The sequence below is a fragment of the Pongo abelii genome, chromosome 6 (assembly GCF_028885655.2).
Source record: "Pongo abelii isolate AG06213 chromosome 6, NHGRI_mPonAbe1-v2.0_pri, whole genome shotgun sequence".
Taxonomy (NCBI): Eukaryota; Metazoa; Chordata; class Mammalia; order Primates; family Hominidae; genus Pongo; species Pongo abelii.
Window position 1 is genome coordinate 85,619,876 of NC_071991.2, and position 22,288 is coordinate 85,642,163.

A 22,288-nucleotide genomic window follows, 5' to 3' on the forward strand; every position below is an offset into this window, starting at 1 on the left:
AGTCTTCTTCCTACAGGCTTCCTCAGCCATCCCCGTATTGGGCAACTAGATAATCAGGCTTATTAGAAGAGTATGTGAACGGCTTAAGTCAACAGGTGGGTTCAAAGCAGAACCAGGAACTTTCTCCTGAGTGGAAAACATGTAGGCCTTACTCCACAGGCTCTGCAGTACTCAGAAATCCTTGTTTCATGTCAGCCTTCCTGGAGCTATCTCAGACACAAGAGGCTGCCAGATGACTGATCTTCACATAAATAGGGTCTGAAGGACAGGTGGGGCCAAACAAACAATTTTTTAAAACCTGGAAAAAAGAATTGAAGAAAGGGATAGAGAATTACTTTTCTTCTATCTTTATCTTTTCCTTTTCTACCAAAAGCCTGTGAAGGGAAAACACTTTTTTTTAACAGAACAAGGAAAAATAAACACTAAGAAAATTTTAAATATGAGGGAAGAAAAGAGTACTTTATATATACGACTCTAACTATAATAATCAGCTACTTTATGAATTAGTTTCATTAAAACTTTAAGTCTAAAAGAAAGGAAAAAATTATAAATTTATTTTCAAAAGTAATAAAGAAAACAGAAATTTCCAAAAATAAGTTGGTTTTCAAATGATTATAATTCCATATAACCCTAGCAAATTCTTTCTTTTTTAAAATAGATTATATTTAGTAATATATTAGTAATCTATTTTACGTTGTAAATTTTTATGGTAAAATTTCATGTTATTGATTTTTAAATGTTCATTTTGTTTTAGTAAGCTTAAATCCCAACCTTTTTGTGAACCCTAAAAACTTTATGACTTAATTCTCTTCTGATGTCACTCATTACTTACAATCTCATAGATTTGAAGAAATGTCACTTATCTAAAATACTTTCCCAAAACACCGTGAAATTCTGGAGGAATCTGTTAAACTGAATGTTTAACAGCCATGTCTTAACCACAAAACCAAACCTATCCATATGTCATGCATGACATTGCATGGCAATGTTGAGATTTTCCTCCTAATATTATACAACTTTGAGTGTTTTCTTGATTCTGTAGGGGAAAAAAAGAACTAATTTTATCAATAAACATAGGTGATTCTATCACACCCCAATAAATCTGTTCCCAGCAAAACTTTACATTCTGTTAAATTACACCCTAAAAACCAAAGGACTTATGTGGAAAATGATATTGAGGAAGACCATTCAAAACCTACACATCCAGAACACTAATAAAAACAAAACAATTCTAATAAACACACATACATGCCATATTTTCTTCATCTCTGCATTCCCTACATTGCTGATACAATTTTGCATACAATGGATGCTATAACATGTCTCGGCTAAAGATAAATCCTGTGCTGATCCTTATGAACTACAGAAAATATGTCCAGGTGAAAAAATGTTTTGTTATGAACTTCATCTAAGTTGGAAATTAAAATCCAAAGCTAGAGCTATAGCAAGGGAACTTCAGATTGTTAAGGCTGTCAAGAAGCAGCGTGGAAAGTTGACAATTACGACTCTATAACAGAAACTGGTAGATGCAGACTATCATTTTTAAAAAATCTTATTTTTGCCTGGCTTTCAAAAAAATCTGATTTCAGGGCACTGCTTTCTTTTTGAGACAGGGTCTCACACTGTTGCCCAGGCTGAAGTACAGTGGCACGATTATTGAGTTACCACAGCCTGGACCTCCCAGTTTCAAGTGATCCTCCCACTCAGCACCTCAGCCTGCTGAGTAGCTGGAACCACAGGTGCATGCCACCATGCCCAGCTAATTTTTGTATTTTTTGTAGAGACGGGATTTTGCCATGTTGCCCAGGTTGGTCTCAAACTCTTGGGCTCAAGTGATCCACCCTCCTTGGCCTCCCAAAGAGCTGGGATTACAGGTGTGCACCACCGCTCCTGGCTCAGCCTACTCCTTTTTATGAAATAAATTTCCTCCTCCCTACATGTTGTGCTTCCTGGTTGTATGCCCTCAATTACCCTGGATAATAATTTGTCTGCATCTCAGTTTTTGCTTCCCCATTAGCTCAATTACAAACACTTGTTTCAAAAGACTTGTATCTGCATTAAAACAGATACTGGTTTTCTATATACCAACCATACATATGGTTTCTACATACATATACATGCACATTTATGTATTTATTACTTATTTATTCAGGTGATATCTAAAATGCATGGGCATTCACATGGGCACGGCACAGTTTTTCATTTTTACACCCTAAGCAGAAACACAACTGGAGTTCTGATGTGATGCCATGCCTCAAGTGTGTAGTATGGAGAAGATCCGGATGTAAAAGTGATTTTATTATGACCACATCCACAAAATAACAGTATCACAGAGTTCCAAATGTATAGCACTAATATGATCCGAGAAATGTGAATTAAATTATAAGACCTCAATGGCAGACACAAAATCCTTGGGATAGCATCAACAAGAAAGACAAACGGCACTGAGAAAAGATGTGAGGATTTTCTCTCTTCCTGGTGTCAAAATGCCATTGAGGACAGAGGCTACAATCCCATGACTATCAAAAAACTGCTTAAGAAGCTAAGTCTCATTTGTAAAAACTTACCCAAGTTTTTGAATAAACACTGAAAAGGAAAAAAAAAAACAACAACACAACAACAACAAAAAACATATTTTCTAGTTTGGGGTTATAAGTGAGTTTTATTGCTTTTAGGGACTTTGTCCCAGCTTTCCAAAATTTCACTTAGTTTGAAAAATTAGGAAAATCTCAAAAGGAAGAAAACCCTCTTAAAAGAGCCTGCCAAATAAACATACAGAAATAATTTTTAACTACATTTGACAGTTTTAAATCTAGAAAACCTTTGCCACTTATGTAGTACATACTTGAAAATACTCAAATAAAAACTATTTGTTAAGTAATATACTTCTTTTGTCTCACTCTACATACACCTAAGAAATAAAATAGGAAACAGGCCCTTGGGAAAGAATGGTTAACAGTGCTGGATATTCAACAATAAATACTTAGAACAAATAAAGGATAACCAACTGAAGACATTAAAAACTGAAATTAAAATGTGTATCCCTATACAATTTAATTGACTTTCCTGCGGCATTGTTTTAGTATTTGCCTTTTCAAGCTAATACTGATATAATTTAGATCATTCCAAAACCATGTGTGCATCACTCTTCAACAACAGAAAGACAACCAAAAAAGGCTTTTGGCTAAGGAAGATTCATCATATGATCATTTAACAGTTCAGTATCACTGGGGTGACAGTGAAATCAGGTTCACTACAAACATGCATAAGTCACAAGGATATTAACAACTCTGAAATGCTTTAACCTACTCTGCAACCCTTTTGTATTTGGTAACATAGTGACAACAGCAGCACCCAAATATTAGTTGAATCCTTTTTGCCATTCCTTGTGGAATGCTTTCCCTGAGTGGTTATTAAAATAGGATAGGTTCCTGCTTCTTAAAAAGAAGTAGAATCGAATTGTTTGGAATGGCCAGCGCATTTTTTCTCTCTTCCTGAGGAATGGTTTTTCCACCCCACGCCATCCACTGCAGTCTAAGGAGGGCTGCACCTTATCCAGGAACAGACAAGGAATCCAACTTAAGGTAATCCTTCCCTGGGACTTTTTCAGCCAGAGCTCAGTTGCACCCCTCCCCTCCACCCTTGATGGTAGCAAAGCAGAGAAAGCATTCGCTTAGAGGCAGCCAGTGGCAGTGTCTCTCAACCTGTAAAGAAGATCAACTCAGATCCTAAAGCCATCAAGTAGTAAAATTAGAGATGAGGGTAGCATAGAGACAGACAGCGCTGATAACATGGAGGTAGCACCCGCTGAGGTGCTAGCTCTGCTGGATGCCTGACTTTCTAAAGCACAGTTGTTCAGCTCTTGTTTCTATCCTGCAATACTTCTCCTCCCAATAAATCTATTTCTTTCTTTAGCCACTTCAAGTTGATTTTCAGCTCCTTATAATCAAGAGTGCTGGTACACATGGGGATACATGTACAGAAAGGATACGGAGCTACTGTGAACCACTAACACCAGAAGTAGAATAAATAACTTAATAGATGTCTTGTTTTAAACTCTAGGAAAGGGAGATATAAGGTAGATGTTAACTTATACAATGGTAGGAAAGGATGGGTTTAATAGCAGTCAAGGTTTTTACAAAGCTACTTCACACACTTAACTATATAAAAATTTTTACTAAATTGAGTATTATTATATTAACATTTTTATTCTTATAATTTATAGAGGAAAGCCATAAAACATAAGCTACTAATGAGTTATCTGAACTTGCAGGAAGCCTGAATGCTTTGACCAATTAGTTTAACCAGACATCCAAGTTGCTGTGGTAACACATGCTCAAATTTTAGGCACAGTACCTAAAGGGAAATAAACTGACTATCCTTATAGATACCACCTATAAATTGTTGGTAAATACTGCCACACATAAGTAGCTAAGAAATGTCATAAAAAATATGAAACTGAAAGTGGTTTGTTGCACCAATCCTGATCTTTAAAGGCTTCTGGCCATGAAGGAAAAAGGGTTATTAAAAATTAAAGAAGTAATATCGAGGGGATTTTGGAAAAAGCCACAGAAGTACACTAGGGAGTTGTGGAATATGTAAAGAAAGTGCTAAGAAGACATTGTAAAGTAAACTACATTTTCTGTATTTCACGGCTAAAGGATTTTTTCTGTGTTCTATTTATTTACCAGCCATTTATTGAGCTTTGTATTAATCACTATAGGAGGTATAAAGATGAATGAGACACAACTGCTGCTCTCACAGATACTTATACAAATAAATATAACATGAAAATAATTGTCATAGAAAAGGTAAGAGAAAAATACCACGGGAGTTAAAGTTGAGAAGGCCTCAGAATGACAGATCAGGCAAAATAGGCAGATTTTCACTTTAGGTAATCAAATTCTGAATACTAGAGTCACAGATAATTCAATAAGTAAAATGCTGGGGGTTGGAGATGCATGTATATCCACAGACTGGCAATGATCAATCTTAGCACCAGAGTTATTATCTATATATGGATGTAATTTGATAATTTAAAAAAGAACTTTTGTAATATCATAGGAGCACAGCCTAGAAGATTTGAACGATTTCTGCAATTTGAACCTTTATGAATAAGGGTTCTTTTCTCCCCTCTGGTAGAAGATTATCTGGATGGACTCCAGGGCCTCCAAGTACTCTGCTAAGTACTCCAAGTACAGTTTGAACATATGGTTCAAAGATGTGTTTTATCGGGCCAGGCACAGTGGCTCACGCCTGTAATCCCAGCACTTTGGGAGGCCGAAGTGGCCGGACCGTGAGGTCAAGAGGTTGAGATCATCCTGGCCAACATAGTGAAACCCCATCTCTACTAAAAATACAAAAATCAGCTGGGCATGGTGGCACATACCTAAAATCCCAGCTACTCAGGAGGCTAAGGCAGGAGAATCGCTTGAACCAGGGAGTCGGAGGTGGCAGTGAGCCAAGATCACACCACTGCACTCCAGCCTGGTGACAGACACGTGTTTTTTCCTAGTTGCCCTGGACACAGACAACCAAACTTTTTTTCCACCTATGTTAAGAAAAATATAGCTTTGGGGACTGTTACAATAGCTGGTCACCAGGAACTTGGAGGCCATCTTTACACCTCTCTCTTCCTCTCCCCAATATTTATTCTAATTTAGGGAAAGTAAAGTTTTACTTATCACAATACAAAGGCCTAATAGATTAACTTAGTTTTATCAATCCTCCCCTGAAGCACATGATTCCCTCAATAACCACTGTTTCTCTTAATCATTTAGGGAAGATTCAGCTCACATGAAACACAGAGGTACTTTCTGCCTGACCCCATCATAACTAATTCCTTCTAAGGGCACCTAGTAATTGCAGCCCTGGCAGGACCACCTGAATGCAAGGAATCACAATGCAGCATGGATCCACCTTGTTTCAGAGATTTCCTGCCACACCCACCAAGGTTATTTAACTCAGAACTCTAAGGGTTAAAACGGGTTTGATAAGGAGGAAAGAGAAAACATCATAGATGAAGCCATACAAACAGGTCCACTGGGGCACTAACTTCAACATAAAGTCAGATGCGCAACAGCTAGATTAAGAATAATGTAAACTCAAGGATCAGACAAATCTGTGTTCCTGATCCAAGCCTTGGGCAAGGTACCAATCTTATGGGAATACTTAGAATAGTTCCTATACCTAAGAGGGTTGCTGTGGGGCTAAATGATGTACAAACTACTTAGAATAGTGTTCAGTAAAGCAAGCGTTATTGCAATCCAGTGATAAGCATAATGCATGTTTAAGTGTGATCAGGCACTAAGCTGTTAGGAACCACAGACTCCCATCCTGGGTCCTGTACTTCTGCAGGAGGGCTTGTACTTGTCTTGGTTCTCTTGGTTCAGATCAGCCTGGCACTTTCTTCTGTATCAGCCATGGTCTGTCAGACTCATTTTCTCAGTCACTCCTTAATTTTATCAGTTCCTATCAATTCTTCTCCAGTATTCCTGTTTCTATTGACATTGCAATTTGCTTTTGCACTATTCCATAAAAATCAAACACTTTTTAAACAGCCATAGGGAGCTACCCTACAGGCCTTCTTGATATTTCCTTTGACTAAAGGTGGAAGGAGCTATTTATAGTTTATAAAAGTTTTAATGAAAAAGATTAGTGCACAGTCTCTTCTCTCTCTGTGGATTTTCTTCCTTTCTCACTGTCATATTTCCCCTTGTAACTACAAAGCTGCAGGATAAGAGTCAAGAGAGAACTTAGAACCCATGGTTACATAATGAAATATCAAAGATAAGGTTTACCAAACAGATTAGAAAGATGACAAGAGATTTTACCACCATCAGCACACACGAGGAAAATTTAGTGAGTAGCAAATGCTAGAAGAGGGGAATACTCATCAAGAGTCAGTTTTGCCAAAGCAAGCAAATAACTCTTCAAATAAAGAGTTGGCAGGCACACATTTCCAAAAAAGTTGGGCGTGTTGTAAGATAATTGATGCCAATCAGGAAGCAGGAATCTGTCTTCTGAAATTTTACTAAACAAAATGTTCTATCTGATAAAACAAGGAATAAAATTAGGAGGCATCATCTTTCAAAATATACACAAATAATTGGTTTTCTTATTAAAATTTGGTGACTCACCCATGATGCATATTATCTATGTATAAAGAATCTATCCACATGTTAAATACCAGTCAGAAAAACCCACCACCATTCTGTTCTTCCTCTCATTTACAAAAGTATTTTCCCTCTTTGTGGAGTAGCATAAAGTGTCACAACCAAGAAACTGTATTTTAATAGTAGACAATGTAATTTATAGGTAGAATTCATTATTGTGCTATCATTGCAATTAGCAGGAAATTAAAATGAGCATGTAAACACTTATAAAATGTAGTATCAGAACAGTATAATTTTAACTAGAATTAGTCCTATCTATCAGAACAAACATCAAGTAAAACATCAAGTAGCATGAATCAGCTAATTTTCTTTAAGTACTTTTTTTAATTGACGTACCCATGCAACACTTTTTTTCTTTCTTTTTTTTTTTTTTTTTGAGACAGAGTCTTGCTCTGTCACCCAGGCTGGAGTGCAGTGACATGACCTCAGCTCACTGAAAGCTCCACCTCCTGGGTTCGCACCATTCTCCTGCCTCAGCCTCCCGAGTAGCTGGGACTACAGGCGCCTGCCACCATGCCCAGCTGATTTTTTGTATTTTTAGTAGAGACGGGATTTCACCGTGTTAGCCAGGATGGTCTGGATCTCCTGACCTCGTGATCCGCCTGCCTCAGCCTCCCAAAGTGCTGGGATTACAGGCGTGAGCCACCGTGCCCGGCCGCAACACTTCTTTTTAAGCGGAAGTAATTACTTGGAAAAGTTATTTGATTCTTTTAATACTATTTAGATATTCTAAAAGAATTAGAGTAACAGAACTTTCACCAATTTTGTTTCAGACATATAATTGTGTAAAATTTTTATTCTGAAATTACTTCTAGGTTTATAGAAAATCTCACACGGGGCAGTTCAGCTCCATATAATTCAAAGGCACTATGTAACATACGAAAAGCTAAAGGAAGAAAGCACATTGTAACTGCACTGAAATCTGATGCTTCATAAAAAGATTTTTTAGGCCAAATACAGTAGCTCACACCTGTAATCCCAACACTTTGGGAGGCCAAGGCAGGAGAACTGCTTGAGGACAGGAGTTCAAGACCAGGCTGGCCAACACAGACACCCCATCTCTACAAAAATAAAGATTTTTTTTAGCACCACAATGCAAAAAGTGCTATCTCGTTCAATGACAATTTTCTCATGTTATAGAGACTGTAGATATTAAAGCTAAGAATTTCCTCAGGTAAGTCATGTCTTCTTTTTAACAAAGAAGAAAAGGGGAATAAAACTATCATTATTTCCAAAGTTGTCTCCTACTTTAAATCTACCTTGATTCTGAACCGCTCTCAGCTGCTACTCCATTTCTGTTCCTCTTCATACCAAAATTCCTCAAAAAGAGGAGTCGATCCCAACTGGTTCCACTTCCTCAGTCCATTCATTCTTAAACCCATTTTAATCGGATTTCTGTCCTCTCCACTCCACTAAAGGTCAGCAAGCCTCCTCAATGGCAATACCAGTGGGCAATTCCCAGACCTCATCTGAACCTCTCAGCAGTATCTGACACAATTGATCACCTCCTCCCTTCTGAAACTCTTTCTTCACTTTGACTCCAAATACCACACCCCCATAGTTTTCCTCCTACTTCACTGGCTCTGCCTCCTCAGAATCCTTTGCTGGACACTCTTCCCTTCCCAACCTATAGAGACATGTGTCCCAAGATGGGGACCTTGGGCCTCTTGCCATCTCTGCCTATACTCCCTCTTTAGGTGACTCTTATCCTAACCTCTTCCTTAAGTACCGTCAGTAAACTGAAGGTTCCCAATTTTGTATTTCCAGGTCCTACCTTTCCCTTATCCTCAGACTCACATATCCAAATACTTATGTGACAACTCCTTTAGGATATATAATAGGAATCTTAAACTTAAGCTGCACAAAACGGCTGAGGTGGGCGGATCACTTGAGGCCGGGAGTTTGAGAGAAGCCTGGCCAAAATACAGAAATTAACCAGGCATGGTGGTGCATGCCTGTAATCCCAGCTACTCGGGAGGCTGAGGCACAAGAATCACTTGAACCTGGGAGGCGGAGGTTGCAGTGAGCTGAGGTTGTGCCACTGCAATCCAGCCTGGGCAACAGCCAGTCTCTGTCTCAAAAAAAAAAAAAAGAAGTACAAAACCAAATCAAATTCCTGATTCCATAACCTCTCAAAAACCCTGCTCCTCCTTCTGATATTCCCCCATCTCAATATGATCTCACCTTTACATCACTCAAATTTCTCTAGTGAAAAACTTCAGAATTCTTGATTGTACTCTGCTACCCTATATCCACTCCAACAAGCTAGTTCCCTTGGCTCTCCTTTCAGAACATACTTAAATCCCACTACTTCTCAGCAGCTCCACTGCTCCCATCCTAATACAGGTGACCATCACATCTCACCTAGGTGATGACCACAGCCTCCTAACTGGTCTTTCTGCTGCTATTCTCACATTCTTCTTCCCGACGCAGTCCACAATCTACACAACAGGCAGGGTTTTTTTAATTATCACCATCCTGCTCAAAAGCTCAAACAGCTTCTGACTTGGAGTAAATTGCTACAGCCCAACCAGGACCAGCAAGGTACGACCTCTCTGACCTTCTCCCCCAGACCCTTTGCTCATTCCACTCCAGCCACCATGAACTCCTTCCTGTTCCTTAAGAACACTAAGCCCTCTATACTCAAGGCTGTTGCACCCTCCTCCTGAAACATTCTTCCTCCAGATATTCCCATGGTTTGCTCCCTCCCTTCTTTCACATCTACACTCACATGTCACCTTCTCAGAAATGCCTTCCCTGACCATTTATCAACACCCACCTCCCATCCGTTTTTCCCCTTTCCTTGCTTTTGTTTATATTCCTCAGAAATTCAGCCTGGTCATATCTGTTTATTATCTGCCTGCCATCCCCACTTGTGTAAAAGTTCCTTGGTGGCAGAGATTTGTCTATCTTGCTCAATCTCAAATCTCCAGGGCCAAGAACTGTGCCTGGTAAATAGTAGATGCTCAGTAAACATCTGTTGGATGAATATATGAGTAAATCATTTCTATACTCTTACCCATTGTTACCAAGGTAGAGAACATACATTTCAGTTGTTTATTACTTTTAATACACATGGTATGATGCCAAAGAAACCATTAAATATTTTTCAAGTTATATTTTTAGGACCTCATAATGTCAGGGGATTTCTAGGCAGAAAGAGCAGCCTGAGCAAATAAATGAGGTGGAAAATATTATAACATATTTAAGGGAATACAGAAAATTCCCTACAAGAAATCTGGGGAAAGTGGGGGAGAAGGAAGGAGCACAGGTGAAAGATGAAGTGTAGATAAGGCTGAAAGCAAGACAAAAGGCAACCATGAAGGGTCCTGTATGCCCGCCTGAGTTGAGTGTCATCTTGTAGGCAACAGGGTGTCATAAGCAGGGAAACAGCAATCAAAATTTCATTTGGGAAGAATTATTCTGATTACGTAAGATTATATAACTCACATATAATGTCTGTTCTTAGTTGAAGTAGCAGCTTAGCTGTTCCAGATCCACACACAGATAAGACATATAAGCATACAAGTCTTAAATGATTATTTAATCCCTTATCATTCATACCTAAAAGGCATTCATAGTTTCTTGCTCACAAACCTTCACCTGATCCATTTTCCCATGAAATATTTTCTCAGCATGTTCTCATTTGAATATTTTCAATTTTTAATCAATTAACTCTTCAGTTTAAGAACACTTACATGACAGTCCTTAATTAATGCACACAAATTCCTATGCATGCAGTTTATCAGTTAACTTATAATATTAAATATTAATACTACATTGAATGGTAAAATATTCAAAAAGAAAATTCAATTATAGTTATTTTAATTAGTAAAAATCTGGTATCTGATTATTAAGATAACAAAATATTTTATCCAATACAAACTTCAAATTAAAGTAAAATAAAGTTCAGTTGGTCTAGACAAGGGGCATATTAAAAGTCCTGTATTTTTATGGTTAAAAAATAGGTTTGATTTCAATACCTAATATTTACTAGCATAAAGAAGTTTAATATCAAATACATATCATCAGTTTACTACGTTTAATTTATAATCAAACAACATTCAATTCAAGTTAAATGGGTATCTTTTAACTGTTTTTTTTTTAAATCCTTATTTGCCTTCTATTCCTCTTTGCTTCTTCTGTTTCCTTAGTATTTATAATGTAATCATTACTTTTCCCTCTTAACCTTAGAGTTTACTCTTAACATCTTATTTGATAGTTATTCCACCTTTGACTCCTTCACAAAATCATATAATGAACACCTACACATCAGGCACAGTGCCGAGCCCTATGGCACAAAGATAATAAAAGGTAAGCTCTCTACCCTGAAGCAGACTCTAATCACAGTCATCCAGTCTTCCTTCCTTCCCACCTCTTGAACATCCACATGTCATGGACATCCCTTTAATTACATGACCTACCTAAATCTTCTTTTATCTCCTCACCCAAACGACTTAACTCCAACAACATACTTGTGCCTCCTCAATTATATTTCTTACACTAGCCTCTTTATACTGTAAGTCCATTTTAAAAAGCAGCAAAATAAATCAAGGACCAAGGTGTCATATTAGAGCCATCTTAAACAACTTTTCTGCTCAGCAAGTTTACGATTAATACCAAATCAGACAGGATCTAGAAAAAGGATCATTACGATGAATGAACAAAGAATATAAATACACAGAGCAACCATTTCCAACAAAGGCAGAAGACCCAATATCAATGACTAAGTAGATGTTCTGTCGTGGGGAGCACAGAATCCACTGAGGCCAATGAATTGGATCTAGGGACAAAGAAGCAACACAGCACAGTTACTTGGTAGTACAAATTAGTTCAATTTCTGCTCTCCCGGTCTGCTTACCTGAACAAGCTTTTACTGGAAGTTCCCAACAACACAGCCGTGCATGTGTGGTATTACAGGGAAAGGCAAAAACAAAGATGCCTGCATAAGCTATTCATTATAAAGACACAAGATATGGAAAAATGAGGAAACTTCTGATGATGTCTATCCCCAGCTGGTAGAACTTACCTAGTAGGTGCTAACCTTCGCAAGCTTCATTCAAATCTGTGTTGGTATCACAGACTAGGGTCTATTCCAGGTCAAGACTCATCATCAGCTTATACAACTTTTGTTCAATAAATATTTAAGTATGAAGGAGAGCAGATGTTTTAAATTTTAAAAATGACCTTTAGACATCAATCTTAATATTTACATTCCACAGAAGTATTCTCATTTTAAATACCTTTGGGAAGAATACACACAGCAACCATCTCAAAATGGAAAAAAGCAAATGTGTATAAAATCTGAAGTACTTCCTATAACAGTATGAAAAAGAAACCAGGCTTTTCACACACAGGCTAAAAGACGGATTCTTTCATTCATGTGCTTCACGTTTTTGTGCACCTTTTCCTAGTACATCCCACAAGCTACAGAATCCTACTGGCAAAAAGCTTTACTCTGGGGAGAATTTTTTTTTTCTTTTACTTGATGGAAGAAATGGCCTGGATTTAAAGCAGTTTTTCTTTCTCATCAGACCAATGCGGTAACTTCTATGCAAAATATAATAAAAAGTGGAAGTTACCTGCCCCAGCCTCCCAAAGTGCTGGGATTACAGGCATGAGCCACCACACCCAACCACAATAGCCCATTTTAGCAAATACAACAATATGTGTCATTTACTTTAAAAGAATCCTTTGGAAATAAATAAATTATATATATGATTTATTCCTCTCCTAGTCCTGGGGCAGGAAGCAGAGAACAGGAAGACCCCATCATGGCCCGCCAGCATAGTCTCCACCAGGCAGAGCCCTCACGCATTCTTCTTAGTCCATATCATTAGTCTGCTGACAGCTGAGAAACCAAACGTGGCACGTAAACGGTTTTTGGCTCTTAAGGGATATCGGTGTACGGTATGTCAAAGCAAAGGTTGTATAGAAGTCAATATATAAAAATTAAAAACTCCTACAAGACTGATTTTGCTGAGTGGCTTATAAGCTAATTCTTTAATTAACACAAAAACAGAATTTCAAAAATATTTGGGCAATTGTGGTATCATTTTGAAATAAACGCACAGCCATCCAAAGTTGATAATACTTGAAAAATAAGTCCTTGGAATATAGAAATGTAATGGAATGTCTGGGTATATCTGTCTGAAAACCAAACCAATATAACACACAAAAAATATGCTCTTGTCTTACAGAAAAAGAAGCATTCGATGGACCAACGATATCAGAAGAAAAGCCAGAAATACTGGTTGTCAAATATTTGCAATCAAATGTATCTTTAAAACAATTACAGATGCAAAACATACGTATTTCACAGATTGGAGCACACCATATTTCATTTCCCTTTATTTTTTATACCTTTAAGTATAGCACACACTTGAAATAGGACAATTTATGTATGTAGAAAATGCACCTTTCCTCTCAAACTCACTCATCTGAAATAAAACTGTTTATCTCCTGCCCCACAACAATCATGAAATCAGCTCCTTCACAGCACTCTCAAACCTCACTTACGGTAATTACATCCTCCAAATTATTCAGACCCAATGCCTTGATAACTCTAATTTGATATCCAACCTGTTAGCAAATGCTTCTGGCTCTACCTTCAAAATGAATTAAAAATCCACCACTTCTCAATGTCTCCAGTGCAGCCACCGTAGTTGGATGGTGGTGATCTACCATCATCTTGCAGATTATTGTAGGTGCCTCTCACTGGTTTCCTGCTACTCCCTACTGCCTTCTTCCCAGAATAGCTGAGAAAGTCATCTTTTTGAAATGGAAGCAACGTCACTTCACTCTGCCTGAAAATTTCCAACGGTTTCCCATCTCATTCAGAATAAAGGCCAATTTTACAGCAGCCTACAAGGCCCTGTGCAATGTAGCTCATGTTTCTGAAAAATTCCCACTACTCTCCCCTTACTCTTCTCCATCAACAACAGCCTCCTTGCCATTCTCCTTGCCTGAAACACCATTCTTCTGTGCAGCCACATGGGTCACTTCTTCATGGCCTCCAAGTCTATGCCTACAAGTCATCTTTTCTGTGAAGTCTTCCCTGACCATGCTATTTTGTGTGTGTGTGTGTGTGTGTCTGTTGTATGCTTTATTATTATTATTATACTTTAAGTTTTAGGGTACATGTGCACAATGTGCAGGTTAGTTACATATGTATACATGTGCCATGCTGGTGTGCTGCACCCATTAACTCACCATTTAGCATTAGGTATATCACCTAATGCTATCCCTCCCCACTGCCCCCACCCCACAACAGTCCCCAGAGTATGATGTTCCCCTTCCTGTGTCCATGTGTTCTCATTGTTCAATTCCCACCTATGAGTGAGAATATGCGGTGTTTGGTTTTTTGTTCTTGCGATAGTTTACTGAGAATGATGATTTCCAATTTCATCCATGTCCCTACAAAGGACATGAACTCATCATTTTTTATGGCTGCATAGTATTCCATGATGTATATGTGCCACATTTTCTTAATCCAGTCTATCATTGTTGGACATTTGGGTTGCTTCCAAGTCTTTGCTATTGTGAATAGTGCCACAATAAACATACGTGTGCATGTGTCTTTATAGCAGCATGATTTATAGTCCTTTGGGTATATACCCAGTAATGGGATGGCTGGGTCAAATGGAATTTCTAGTTCTAGATCCCTGAGGAATCGCCACACTGACTTCTGCAAGGGTTGAACCAGTTTACAGTCCCACCAACAGTGTAAAAGTGTTCCTCTTTCTCCACATCCTCTCCAGCACCTGTTGTTTCCTGACTTTTTAATGATTGCCATTCTAACTGGTGTGAGACGGTATCTCACTGTGGTTTGGATTTGCATTTCTCTGATGGCCAGTGATGATGAGCATTTTTTCATGTGTTTTTTGGCTGCATAAATGTCTTCTTTTGAGAAGTGTCTGTTCATGTCCTTTGCCCACTTTTTGATGGGGTTGTTCGCTTTTTTCTTGTAAATTTGTTTGAGTTCATTGTAGATTCTGGATATCAGCCCTTTGTCAGATGAGTAGGTTGTGAAAATTTTCTCCCATTTTGTAGGTTACCTGTTCACTCTGATGGTAGTTTCCTTTGCTGTGCAGAAGCTCTTTAGTTTAACTAGATCCCATTTGTCAATTTTGGCTTTTGTTGCCATTGCTTTTGGTGTTTTAGACATGAAGTCCTTGCCCATGCCTATGTCCTGAATGGTAATGCCTAGGTTTTCTTCTAGGGTTTTTATGGTTTTAGGTCTAACATTTAAGTCTTGAATCCATCTTGAATTAATTTTTGTATAAGGTGTAAGGAAGGGATCCAGTTTCAGCTTTCTACATATGGCTAGCCAGTTTTCCCAGCACCATTTATTAAATAGGGAATCCTTTCCCCATTGCTTGTTTTTCTCAGGTTTGTCAAAGATCAGATAGTTGTAGATATTCGGCGTTATTTCTGAGGGCTCTGTTCTGTTCCATTGATCTATATCTCTGTTTTGGTACCAGTACCATGCTGTTTTGGTTACTGTAGCCTTGTAGTGTAGTTTGAAGTCAGGTAGCGTGATGCCTCCAGCTTTGTTCTTTTGGCTTAGGACTGACTTGGCGATGCGGGAAAATCAATGTACAAAAATCCCAAGCATTCTTATACACCAATAACAGAAAAACAGAGAGCCAAATCATGAGTGAACTCCCATTCACAATTGCTTCAAAGAGAATAAAATACCTAGGAATCCAACTTACAAGGGACGTGAAGGACCTCTTCAAGGAGAACTACAAACCATTGCTCAATGAAATAAAAGAGGATACAAACAAATGGAAGAACATTCCATGCTCATGGGTAGGAAGAATCAGTATCATGAAAATGGCCATACTGCCAAAGATAATTTATAGATTCAATGCCATCCCCATCAAGCTACCAATGACTTTCTTCACAGAATTGGAAAAAAACTACTTTAAAGTTCATATGGAACTGACCATCCTATTTAAAATGACAAACTTTCCTATACCCTCTCTCTCTTTATTTTTTTCCACAGTACTTACCACCCTCATACAAACAAATTTTACCTATGTCTTTATTACCTGCCTCCCTTCACAGCTAAGTTCCAGGAGGGCAGGACTGTTTTGTCCACAGTTGCACCCTCATGGTCCATAACTGAGATAAACACACACTAGATGTTCAATAAATATTTGTGAATACAATTATTTCTCTCCATAAAATGCCAAATTGTGTGACCAAAGAGGGAGTATATGTTAACGTTTTTATAAAATATTTTCAAGTAATTATTACTGTGAGTAAGAATAAAATAGAAAATCACAATACAAAATACATAGAGGACTTAAGTCTGAACTGAGCACCAAGGGAATGGTGGTCACATTTCTAATTAAACTTATCATTGTTTATTCTGTTTTACTTTAATTTGCTTACTTTCTAAAGTAATCTTTGTCAAAATGAATGCTTAGAAGTATAATTGTTTTCATTCTTTTTCTTTTGCTCTTACATATCACGATACAAAAATTATTTTATTACAACCATGGGGAAAATTCTCTACATTTGCCATATATTAATTTTTAAATTCCATAATAATTTTATTTTAAATTAATGTAGGTTGTGGCTCATAAAATGACACACAGCTAAAGGATTCCTCATTCTGTAGCTAGAGAACGCCATCTGGCTCAATATGAGAGAAACCACACTATTATACTGAATACTGTTATAAATACAATCTTTCGTGCTTCTAAAGGAACTTCCTGCTAAGACGAAATAAATTAAGTTGTGGTATTTTATTTAATAATACTTTATAAACAAAAAGTACACAGACATAGTGAAAGAAGTTAACAGTAAAATATTGACCATAATAATGGGTATTTCTAAGTATTTTACAGGTATTGCCATACTTAATCTGTACAAGAATCCCTTGAGGAAGGCAGGTACTATTTTTAATCCCATTTTACAGATGTGAAACCTGGGGCACTAAAAAGATAGGCCACCAAACAGAATCCTAGTAAAGCTAGAATTCAAATATAGGCAGCCTGGCCCCAGAACCCACACACTTAAGTGTCACACAACCTGCCTCTTCTAAGACAGCAAACATCAAGCAAACTTACCTAATATACTTTTCAGAGCATTAAAAATAGATTGAGGTCTGCTTTATAGGGTTTACAGTCTAAAGATATGGACCCTCAATTTTTGATGGTATACTACTTTATCAAAAATTATGCCTGGTACAAATGATCAGATTTTTCTAATGCAGTTTCTTAAGTACACAGAAGAAAATATTTACTTTTTAAAAAGGTAAGCAAAAACTAAAATATACGTTTGAGCATCAATATAGTAGTTAGACTTCATAATGTAAGTCTCTTACACTGATCATGAAGCCTGAAATTCTATAAAAATTTTCTCAAAGCCCAATAATTTCCCTTCCTGTCATATCATCAAAGAATGATTTCCAAATAATTTGCAGTTTATTACAAACTTTCAAATTCCTCATCTATTCAGCAAACAATTATTAAGTCCTAGATGTGTTTTATGTCTTCAAAGTATTTAAGTTCCATACATTTTTCAAATGCTATTTTGAGGTCAAAATTCCCTGGAATTATGGAAAGATATAGGATTATGGAAACTCATTTTATAAACATTAAATATAAAAAGCAGTCTGTTCACAACGGTCATGTATTTCTTACCCTTCCCCAAGGAACAAACTTCTAGTCAGCAGCTAAACTAGTCTGGGCTAATGGTTTTCCCTGGGGTAGTATGAGAAGATCTAATTGTAAAAATGCCTTCAGTCTTTTTCTCCTCAAAGGAGGCCAAGGGCTCACAGACTACACAGTTCAATTAAACATTTTCATTTTCATTCATTCATGCCCTTCCTCTTTTATCCCTCTCCTCCATTTTCTGCCATTCTTGCTCAATCTAAAGAGGTTCCCTACCCACACCCAGCCTCCCTGAATAGCCCTTCAGTCCATACATAAAACAAAGGACCCTGGTGATAACAGATAAAAATAAAAGTATTAATAGTATCTAATCTGTACCAGATAAAAAGAAAATCATAAATAAGCTAAATTAATCATTAAAACCAGCACCATTATCTTCTTTCTATGGCTCCTGAAAGTAAGCACAAATCCCTTTAAGAGCTCCACAAGTCTCTTTCCACCTCTTCAACCACATTCGGCCGTATCTGCTTATTCTTGGGCACCAGACTCAAGATAACTACAACTGCAGTATTGATACTGTATTCTAACTGCCTGCTGACTTGTCTGAAAACTGAGGGTACTGACAGTAGAGGAGCGGTGGAGGACAGAGCTCAAGCTCCACAAAGGTAAGCACTGTGGGAGGGCCAGGGACTGTTCTTTCTGGTTTACTAACCACTCCAACCCAATGCTGAACACAAAGTCTCATAGAGCACAGTTATTTTGCTGGGTGGGAGAGAGAAAAGGAGAGAGAAAAGGGAAGGGAGGGACTCTGAAAATTCCTTATGGCTTGTGGGTGGGCAGAGTAATATAATCACATTGTAAATATTGTTTCTACATATGAACGCTGTTCCAAACTGTCTCTGAAGTCAGCACTGACAACACCAATGGAGATTATAGTGCCTGCTATATCAGAAATCCCATTTTGGGACATTCTCCCACTAGGTCACTAAGTATGACAGCTTTTATTACATTACCATAATAAACTTTAAATATGTCATGGAATATCTTTTCTAGTTTACTTTTGTAATAATCTGTTAGCAGCAGTTTTTTGTTAATACCTCTTACTGTCATTGCCCATTAATTACTACCTAGGTGCTTTAACGTACATCCTTAAGTCATTTCCATTTGCCCTATAAATAATAAAAAACAATTTTTTAAAAAAGAGAAATTATTAAAGATATTTTGAATACTGCAATTTAAAAATAGTGACATATAGCAAAGGCTAATTATGACCTTAAGAGAAAAAGATTAAATCATCAAGTTAAGTTTCTTCAATACGATCATAAGATGATGGGCTTTTTCCTTTTATATTTCCATTTCTTATTTAATTTCTCAGGTGTCAATACTGACTGCCATTAGAAATCTGTATTCACTGGTCTATGACTGATCTCAGGCGTCAAAACCAGATATTGAGTGTCCACCAGAAATCTCTGAAACAATCATTTTATTAGATGTAGGAACAGGTCACAGGAATGTGTGTTCTGACTGCTACGATAACCACAGTCCAACCTGGATCTCTTGAACTTCCCTCCTAATACTTCCCTTAGAGCCTCAGCCTTTTACTTTATACTTTGTCATTCTAATATTATTCGTACTGATTTAGGTGACACCGAGGAAAAAAGAAATCATAATTCTAAGTCACATTTCTCACTTGTCAAATCTTGCAGTTTAAATCAAGTATTTATTGGCTGTCTTCTCTGTCCTTCAGCAGTTATCAACACTTTTAGCTGCAGCAACTGTTCCTATTTGCTTTAGATCATCATCAAAAGAAAGAGGCCACTATTCCACAATTTTATTTATCAGGGTACCTCAGAAATTGCTTTTATACTACAAGTTGTTTCCCAAGATTAATATAATGTATTTCTCTTTCAAATGTCTTTCAAAATACGTAAACAGGTTTTAAAGGTAAAATGCTACGTTTTAAATAACTGAAATCCTTCTTGGGGGGTGAGAAGGAGACTCTTACCCAAAAGTATCACAGATGAAAACTTTCTGCCTTGTTTTCAAGACCCTCTGAAAACCTAGCATATCACTTCCTCATTTCCCCATCTCATTACACATTTAGTCATTAATATGTATCTAGATCCATTATTATCCTCACATCCCTTAATTATTTCTCCTTTCAGTACTACTGTTTCCATCTTTTTCCCTTGTTCAAAAAGCCCTCCTTTTCCATCTTCTATCAAACCAAAACCCTACTCATCCTTCGTAGCCTTCTAAATGAAGCTTTTTCTCACAGTTCTTGTTTTAATTAGCCTTCCTCAACCCAAAAGTCCAGAAGTTCAGACCTGCTTCTTAGCCTAACTTTTAGACCAGCCCTAAATAGACCCTTAACTCTGGTCAGTTAATATAATAGACTCATGTTGAGGATGTTAATATAATAGACTCATGTTAGGTTTAAGAAAAAAGAACATATTTGGCTACCCTACACATCCCTCAAATCTCCCTACTTCTCATGTTTACATTTTACAGCCCACTCAAATCATGGGTTAGAAAATAGGGAAATCTTTTTTTGAATAAATTACCCCTCTGTTCTGATGTGGATGATTTGATCTACTTGAAAGTTAACATTTCTAAGTTGCATAAGTCACAGCTGCTGCTTAAAAAAAAATTCAATCACAACTAGATCATGTATTCACACATTAGAGGCAGTCACATGAATGAGTTTTTAAGTCTTTTATTCCTCTCTGGTCTTTAGTTCACAAACAATTTACTACTTGGTTAGAGTTTTTCACCTTCCCTTGCTCATACAATATAATTGAACCACATTACTCACTTAAAATTCACTTTAAGCACACTGGAATGTTTAACATATGAAAACTTTTAATCAAAGACAAAAAAAGTTCCATTGATTCTCCCAACAAATCTTTATCTCAGGATTAATGGCCACTGGTAGGAATTTGGACTTAACCACCTTCCGCCAATCTTACTTTTAGAAAATCACAGAAATACTCCTATTTCATCTTATGCACTCTATATTATGCTTTCTGGTTAATTCATTTAGTTGACAACATTTGCCAGTACTCATGATAGGGAATGGGATACAGTGAGGAATAAGACAGAGTCCTTTTCTTTTACTAAGATAATAGTGTCCTTCAATTTTCAACAAGGTCATCAGGAATAACACAGACCATGTCTTCCAGGAGCTTCTCAATGAAATCAACAAAACTACATTGTATAATTCATTTTTCATAAGTTAATTCCCCAAATTCATTCTCATTAGAACATGGCTGACATTTTGATCAGTATGTCAAAGGCAGCTGAAATGGTAATGATCCAAGACTACTTCTCGCTGAATTAAACTGCCTTTTGAGAGGCACTGTAAAATCTTACCTAATTGGAAAAAGAAGGCAAAATATTTATTTAGAGATAAATGACTGAATATTTGGAAACCAAAGAAGTTAACTGAAAAAACTGAAACAAAAGAAAATTCAGTGGACTAACATCTAGAAAACTAAAAATCATCATAATAAGAATTAATATTTGTTAATTGAGAACTATGTATTAATCTCTGTAAAAGATCATCGCATTAAACAATTCTTATGAAGTAGCTACAATATCATCTTAAAGATGAAAATATTGAAGGAAATAACTTGTCCAAAAATACACACTATGCTGTGCTGTTTGTTAAACTCAATATGTAGAATAAAACAGCTTTCTTATGTACCAATACTAAAAGAGAAAATTTAGTTAAACAAAAAGTACAATCAAAATATCAACAAAAAGAAACAAGAAGCATCAGGTAATAAATATTAATAAGAAATACACAGTATCTATATGAGAAAAACTAGAAAATGTAAATAAGAAACAGAAGGAAAATGATTGGAGAGAGAATTTGTATTTGAACAGTAAGACTTGAATATTTTACACATATCAGTTCTTCCTAATTTCTAAATTCAATGCTGGCTAGGCACTGTGGCTCACACACTTGAAGCCAGGAGTTCAAGGGCAGACTGGGCAACAAAGCAAGACCTCATCTCTACAAAAAAAAAAGAAAAAAAATTTAATTGGCTGGGCAAGATGGCATGCACTTGTAGTCCTATCTAGTTGGGAGGCTGAGGCAGGAGGATCACTTGAGTCCAGGAGTTTGAGGCTACAGTGAGCTATGACAGTGCCACTAACACTCCAGCCTGGGTGACAGAACAAGACTCTATCTCTAAAGAAATATAATAAATTAAATAAATTCAATGCCGTGCTAATCAAAATCTCAATAGAAAATGTTTTAAATTTTGAAACAAATAATTCTAATGTTTACTGGAAGACTAACTGTATGATAAGTACATTATCATGCTTCAGTAAATAAAAGAGGGTGGTACTGACACAGGATAAGATAAATAATATAATATCATCATTCAGATACAGGCCCAAGCATATATTAAGAATAATTTATGATAATGGCAACACTTTGAAGCAGTGGGGAAAAGATGGATTATTCAATAAATGCTA

At 37.0% G+C, this 22,288-nt stretch overlaps 1 protein-coding gene across 7 annotated transcripts in view; it reads right to left on the reverse strand.

Annotated features, from left to right (window-relative positions):
• CDK14 (cyclin dependent kinase 14) overlaps positions 1-22,288 on the reverse strand; it is a 592,876-nt gene that overhangs the window by 485,503 nt on the left and 85,085 nt on the right. Inside the window, exon 1 of one of the 7 annotated variants that reach the window (XM_009243033.4) lies at positions 153-251. The exons of the other annotated variants lie outside the window; for them this stretch is intronic. The gene's annotated coding sequence lies outside the window, so the exon portion shown is untranslated. Of the gene's footprint in view, positions 1-152; positions 252-22,288 lie in introns of those variants that run through there. 7 annotated transcript variants of the gene reach the window in all.